Genomic DNA, 8,463 nt, shown 5'->3' on the forward strand with positions numbered 1-8,463 from the left:
TGAGGATGAATCAGAGGAGGAGGAGAAAGAGGAGGAGGACAAAGAAGAAGAGGATGATGATGAGGAGGAGGAGGAGGGGGCAGAGGAGGAGGAGGAGGAGGACAAAGGAAAAGAGGACAAATGAGAGGAGGAGGGCAAGGAAGAAGATAGTGAGGCAGAGGAGGAGGAACAAGAAAATGAGGCCAAAGAAGGAGACGAAAACAAAGCTGCAACAATCGATGGTAGTGAGGGGAAGGAGAGGACGAGGAAGAAGACGAGGATGCCGATCCTGATGATCAAGAGGGATCCAATGGAGGCAGTGACAGTTCAGATGATGATGATGACAATGCCTCTGGTTCTGGTGGTACAGGCGGCAACACAACCAGATCTGCCAACCCTGCCAGCAACAGCAACTCAATGAGCAGCAGGAGCACACTACACATGTTGATTGACAAAACTTGCTGGAAAGACAAGAATCTGCCAAAGTCAAAGAAAAATGATGAAGCGGAGTCTCAGGGCAGCATTGACATGTTCAAGCTGTGCAACATGAAACCAGCTTTGCCAACCACCTTCCCTGTGCCAGATTTCCACGAGTGAGAGTTGTGTGACAAGATTGATTTTGCTGTTGACCACAATCTGTTCTTCTTGAGTGAGGCTAAAAAGAATCCAGTTGACATGGAGGAAGCAGGGAAGGGTCTTGATTGGGTTCATTCGAAGGAGAAATACAAGGAATAATTGAAACAACTTCCAGATATCAGCTCCAGCAAGAGCAAGGCAGCATCTTTGGCAAACCCTCATGTGGTCCAGAAGAGCAAAGGAGTTACAATGAAGAAGAATCTGAAGTTGCCTCAAACCAAGCAACATATGCCGAGAGCAGATGCAGAAATAAATGTGGACAAGGAAGCTGTGGCGCAAACTGTTGTGACAACTGTAGTGATCAGAGAGCCAACCACCACTGAAGATGTGTCAGCAATACCCGTTGAGCCTACAACCATCATAGGAGTTCAACAGATCAAGGGGAAGATTCCTCTGCCAACAGCCCCACCTAAACCAGCTAAGCAGCAAAAGATTGTCAAGTTTGCCAAGTGCACAAAGGAGGAACAAGGCAGGGAAGGTGTGGGGTCCAGACACGAGACAGAACAACGTGCCACAGCTAACTCTGCAGGACTGCCAAGTTCTGCTAGTTTGGTGCCGACTCAGGATGCAAAGGTGCCTGATGTCTACTACACAACCTTCTTCTTGTAGACGTTGTTGGGCCTGCAAGTGCATAGGTTTGTAGGACAGTAGCAAATTTCCCTCAAGTGGATGACCTAAGGTTTATCAATCCGTAGGAGGCATAGGACGAAGATGGTCTCTCTCAAGCAACCCTGCAACCAAATAACAAAAAGTCTCTTGTGTCCCCAACACACCCAATACAATGGCAAATTGTATAGGTGCACTAGTTCGGCGAAGAGATGGTGATACAAGTGCAAAATAGATAGTAGATATAGGTTTTTGTAATCTGAAAATATAAAAACAGCAAGGTAGCAGACGATAAAAGTGAGCGTAAACGGTATTGCAATGATAGGAAACAAGGCCTAGGGTTCATACTTTCACTAGTGTAAGTTCTCTCAACAATAATAACATAGATAGAACATATGACAATCCCTCAACATGCAACAAAGAGTCACTCCAAAGACACTAATAGCGGAGAACAAACGTAGAGATTATGGTCGGGGTACGAAACCACCACAAAGTTATTCTTTCGGATCGATCTATAAAAGAGTTCGTACTAGAATAACACCTTAAGATACAAATCAACCAAAACCCTAATGTCACCTAGATACTCCATTGTCACCTCAAGTATCCGTGGGCATGATTATACGATATGCATCACACAATCTCAGATTCATCCAACCAACATAAAAGTACTTCAAAGAGTGCCCCAAAGTTTCTACCAAAGAGTCAAGAACGTGTGCCAACCCCTATGCATAGGTTCCCAAGTGTCACGAAACCTGCAAGTTGATCACCAAAACATACATCAAGTGGATCAATAGAATAACCCATTGTCACTACGGTTATCCCATGCAAGACATACATCAAGTGTTCATAAAAGACTCAATCCAATAAGATAACTTCAAAAGGGGAAACTCAATTCATCACAAGAGAGTAGAGGGGGAGAAACATCATAAGATCCAACTACAATAGCAAAGCTCGGGATACATCAAGATCGTGCCATAGAAGAACACGAGAGAGAGAGATCAAACACATAGCTACTGGTACATACCCTCAGCCCCGAGGGTGAACTACTCCCTCCTCGTCATGGATAGCGCCGGGATGATGAAGATGGCCACCGGTGATGGGATCCCCCTCCGGCAGGGTGCCGGAACAGGGTCCCGATTGGTTTTTGGTGGCTACAGAGGCTTGCGGCAGCGGAACTCCCGATTTATCTTCTGTTCTGGAAGTTTTAGGGTATATTGGTATGTATAGGAGCAGGGTGTACGTCGGTGGAGCTACGAGGGCCCCACGAGGGTGGAGGGCGCGCCCAGGGGGGTGGGTGCGCCCCCTACCTCGTGCCTTCCTCGTTTCTTCCTTGACGTGGACTCCAAGTCTCTCGGATCACGTTTGGTGAGAAGATCACGTTCCCGAAGGTTTCATTCCGTTTGGACTCCATTTGATATTCTGTTTCTTCGAAATACTGAAAAAGGCTAGAAACAACAATTCTGGGCTGGGCCTCCGGTTAATAGGTTAGTCCCAAAAATAATATAAAAGTGGAAAATAAAGCCATTATAGTCCAAAACAATAGATAAAGTAGCATGGAGCAATCAAAAATTATAGAAACGTTGGAGACGTATCAGGCATCCCCAAGCTTAATTCCTACTCGTCCTCGATTAGGTAAATGATAAAAAAGAATTTTTGATGCGGAGTGATACTTTGGCATAATTTCAATGTAAATCTTCTTAATTGTGGCATGAATATTCAGATCCGAAAGATTCAAGACAAAAGTTCATATTGACACAAAAATAATAATACTTCAAGCATACTAATCAAAGCAATCATGTCTTCTCAAAATAACATGACAAAAGAAAGTTCATCCCTACAAAATCATATAGTTAGGCTATGCTTCATTTTCGTCACACAAAGATGTTCCCAACTTCTATACCCCCGATGACAAGCCAAGCAATTGTTTCATACTTAAATAATCTCAAACTTTTTCAACCTTCACGCAATACATGAGCGTGAGCCATGGATATAGCACTATGGGTGAAATAGAATATGATGATGGGGATTGTGTGGAGAAGACAAAAAAGGAGAAATTCTCACATCAACTAGGCGTATCAATGGGCTATGGAGATGCCCATCAATAGATATCGATGTGAGTGAGTAGGGATTGCCATGCAACGGACGCACTAGAGCTATGAATGCTCAACGAAAGAAAACTAGTGGGTGTGCATCCAACTCGCTTGCTCACGAAGACCTAGGGCATTTGAGGAAGCCCATCGTAGGAATATACAAGCCAAGTTCTATAATGAAAAATTCCCACTAGTATGAAAAGACAACTTATGAGACTCACTACATGAAGAACAAGGTGCTACTTTGAAGCACAATATATGAGACTCACTACATGAGGAACAAGGCGCTACTTTGAAGCACAAGTGTGGAAAAAGAGATAGTAGCATTGCCCTTTTATTTTATTTTCTCTTTTTTTGGGCCTTTCTCTTTTTTTTGGCCTTTCTCTTTTTTTTGGGCAATGCTCTAATAATGATGATCATCACACTTCTATTGATTACAACATAAGGATTACAACTCGAAACTTAGAACAAGATATGACTCTATATGAATGCCTCTGACGGTGTACCGGGATGGTGCAATGAATCAAGAGTGACATGTATGGAAAATAATGCATGGTGGCTTTGCCACAAATACGATGTCAACTACAAGATCATGCAATGGCAATATGACAAAAGTAATGTATGCCATGATGATGATGGTGGAAGTTGCATGGCAATATATCTCGGAATGGCTATGGAAATGCCATGATAGGTAGGTATGGTGGCTGTTTTGAGGAAGATATAAGGAGGTTTATGTGTGATAGAGCGTATCGTATCACGGGGTTTGGATGCACCGGTGAAGTTTGCACCAACTCTCAAGGTGAGAAAGGGCAATGCACGGTACCGAAGAGGCTAGCAAAGGCAGAAAGGTGAGAGTGCGTATAATCCATGGACTCAACATTAGTCAAAAGAACTCATATACTTATTGCAAAAATTTAGAAGTCATCAAAAATCAAGTACTACGCGCATGCTCCTAGGGGGATAGATTGGTAGGAAAATACCATCGCTCGTCCCCGACCGCCACTCATAAGGATGCACAAGCCAGGCACACTTCATGTTTCAAATTTGTTACACAACTTTAACCATACGTGCATGCTACGGGATTTGCAAACTTCAACACAATTATTTCTCAAATTCATAATCACCCAACTAGCACGACTTTGATATTATCACCTCCATATCTCAAAACAATTATCAAGCATCAAACTTTTCTTAGTATTCAACACACTCAAAAGAAAGTTTCACATATCTTGAATACCAAGTATATGAACATTAAGCAAATTACCATGCTATTAACGACTCTCAAAATAATCTAAGTGAAGCATGAGAGATCAATAGTTTCTTTAAAACAAATCCACCACCGTGCTCTAAAAGATATAAGTGAAGTACTAGAGCAAAAATTATCACGCTCAAAAGATATAAGTGAAGCACATAGAGTATTCTAGCAAATTCCAATTTGTGTAAGACTCTCTCTCATTAAAGAATTTCAGATCTTGATACTTATTCAAACAGCAAGCAAAGCTAAAGAAAACTACATTGCAAGGATAGCACAACTCATGTGAAGAAGCAAAAACTTAGGCTCAACCGATACTAACCGATAGTTGTTGAAGAAGAAAGGTGGGATGCCTACCGGGGCATCCCCAAGCTTAGATGCTTGAGACTTCTTGAAATATTATCTTGGGGTGCCATGGGCATCCCCAAGCTTGAGCTTTTGTGTCTCCTTAATTCCTCTCATATCATGGTTTCTCTTTTTATCAAAAGCTTCATTCACAACAAACTCAACAAGAACTCGTGAGATAGGTTAGTATAAACCAATGCAAAACCTTATCATATTATACTATAGAAAATCACTTAAATTATTATTTAACATTGCATACTAAATGCCTCTGTATATTTAATACTCCTATCCTCAAATAGAATCATTAAACAAGCAAACATACGCGAACAATGCAACCATAATAGCAATCTGCCAAAACAGTACAGTATGTAAAGAATGCAAGAGTATCGATACTTCCCTGACTCCAAAAATTATGAACTAAAATTCCCACTGTAATAAATTTATCATATCTAAAAGATTCAACGTTAGACCATGCTCTGACTTTTCTAGGGAATTTTTGCAACAGCGGTAAACTTTCTGTTTTCAAACAGCAACATGCAAACTAGCAAAATAAGCATGGCAAAGGCTATCCTTGACTTTTTTTATTGAAACTAAAGAGGCAAAACACAATTATAACTAACAACAAGCAAAAACTAACAAAATAAATTGATGCTCCAAGTAAAACACATATCATGTGGCGAATAAAAATATAGCTCCAAGTAAAGTTACCGATGAACGAAGACGAAAGAGGGGATGCCTTCCGGGGCATCCCCAAGCTTAGTTGCTTGGTTGTCCTTGAATATTACCTTGGGGTGCCTTGGGCATCCCCAAGCTTAGGCTCTTTCCACTCCTTATTCCATTGTCCATCGAATCGTTACCCAAAACTTGAAAACTTCAACCACACAAAACTCAAAACAAAACTCGTAAGCTCAGTTAGTATAAGAAAATAAAACCACCACTTAGGTACTGTAATGAACTCATTCTAAATTTATATTGGTGTAATATCTACTGTACTCCAACTTAGCTATGGTTCATACCCTCCGATACTACTCATAGATTCATCAAAATAAGCAAACAACACATAGAAAACAGAATCTGTCAAAAACAGAACAGTCTGTAGTAATCTATATAAAACATATACTTATGGAACCCCAGAAATTATGAAATAAATTGCTGGACCTGAGAAATTTGTCTATTAATCATATGCAAAAAGAATCAACCTAAAAGCACTCTCCAGTAAAAAAATGGCAGCTAATCTCGTGAGCGCTAAAGTTTCTGTTTTTCACAGCAAGATCACATAAACTTCACCCAAGTCTTCCCAAAGGTTCTACTTGGCACTTTATTGAAACAAAAGCTATAAAACATGATTACTACAGTAGCATAATCATGTGGACACACAAAAACGGTAAGGATAAATATTGGGTTGTCTCCCAACAAGCGCTTTTCTTTAATGCCTTTTAGCTAGGCATGATGATGACAATGATGCTCACATAAAAGATAAGAATTGAAACATAACGGGAGCATCATGAAGAACATGACTAGCACATTTAAGTATAACCCACTTCCTATGCATAGGGATTTTGTGAGCAAACAACTTATAGGAACAATAATCAACTAGCATAGGATGGTACAACAAGCATAACTTCAAGAATTTAAGCACATAGAGAGGAAACTTGATATTATCGCAATTCCTACAAGCATATGTTCCTCTCTCATAATAATTTTCAGTAGCATCATGAATGAATTCAACAATATAACCAACACCTAAAGCATTCTTTTCACGATCTACAAGCATAGAAAATTTACTACTCCCAACATAAGCAAATTTCTTCTCATGAATAGTAGTGGGAGCAAACTCAACAAAATAACTATCATGTGATTGAAAATTAAGATCAAGATGACACGTTTCATGGTTATCATTATTCTTTAAAGCATACGTGTCATCACAATAATCATCATAGATAGGAGGCATGCTTTCATCATAGTACATTTGCTCATCAAAGCTTGGGGGACAAAAAATACCATCTTCATCAAACATAGCTTCCCCAAGCGTGTGGCTTTGCATATCATTAGCATCATGGATATTCAAGGAATTCATACTAACAACATTGCAGTCATGCTCATCATTCACATATTTAGTTCCAAACATTCTATAGATTTCTTCTTCTAGCACTTGAGCACAATTATCCTTTCCATCATACTCACGAAAGATATTAAAAAGGTGAAGCGTATGAGACAAACTCAACTCCATTTTTTTTGTAGTTTACTTTTATAAACTAGACTAGTGCTAAAACAAGAAACAAAAAGATTCAATTGCAAGATCTAAAGATATACCTTCACTTACCTAGCCTCCCCGGCAATGGCGCCAGAAAAGAGCTTGATGTCTACTACACAACCTTCTTCTTGTAGACGTTGTTGGGCCTGCAAGTGCACATGTTTGTAGGACAGTAGCAAATTTCCCTCAAGTGGATGACCTAAGGTTTATCAATCCGTAGGAGGCGTAGGATGAAGATGGTCTCTCACAAGCAACCCTGCAACCAAATAACAAAAAGTCTCTTGTGTCCCCAACACACCCAATACAATGGCAAATTGTATAGGTGCACTAGTTCAGCGAAGATATGGTGATACAAGTGCAAAATAGATAGTAGATATAGGTTTTTGTAATCTGAAAATATAAAAACAGCAAGGTAGCAAGCGATAAAAGTGAGCGTAAACGGTATTGCAATGATAGGAAACAAGGCCTAGGGTTCATACTTTCACTAGTGTAAGTTCTCTCAACAATAATAACATAGATAGAACATATGACAATCCCTCAACATGCAACAAAGAGTCACTCCAAAGACACTAATAGCGGAGAACAAACGTAGAGATTATGGTCGGGTATGAAACCACCACAAAGTTATTCTTTCGGATCGTCTATAAAAGAGTTCGTACTAGAATAACACCTTAAGATACAAATCAACCAAAACCCTAATGTCACCTAGATACTCCATTGTCACCTCAAGTATCCATGGGCATGATTATACGATATGCATCACACAATCTCAGATTCATCCAACCAACATAAAAGTACTTCAAAGAGTGCCCCAAAGTTTCTACCAAAGAGTCAAGAACGTGTGCCAACCCCTATGCATAGGTTCCCAAGTGTCACGAAACCCGCAAGTTGATCACCAAAACATACATCAAGTGGATCAATAGAATAACCCATTGTCACCACGGTTATCCCATGCAAGACATACATCAAGTGTTCATAAAAGACTCAATCCAATAAGATAACTTCAAAAGGGGAAACTCAATTCATCACAAGAGAGTAGAGGGGGAGAAACATCATAAGATCCAACTACAATAGCAAAGCTCGGGATACATCAAGATCGTGCCATAGAAGAACACGAGAGAGAGAGATCAAACACATAGCTACTGGTACATACCCTCAGCCCCGAGGGTGAACTACTCCCTCCTCGTCATGGATAGCGCCGGGATGATGAAGATGGCCACCGGTGATGGGATCCCCCTCCGGCAGGGTGCCGGAACAGGGTCCCGATTGGTTTTTGGTGGCTACAGAGGCTTGCCATGGCG

This window comes from Triticum aestivum, chromosome 6B, assembly GCF_018294505.1.
Source record: "Triticum aestivum cultivar Chinese Spring chromosome 6B, IWGSC CS RefSeq v2.1, whole genome shotgun sequence".
NCBI classification, from domain to species: domain Eukaryota; kingdom Viridiplantae; phylum Streptophyta; class Magnoliopsida; order Poales; family Poaceae; genus Triticum; species Triticum aestivum.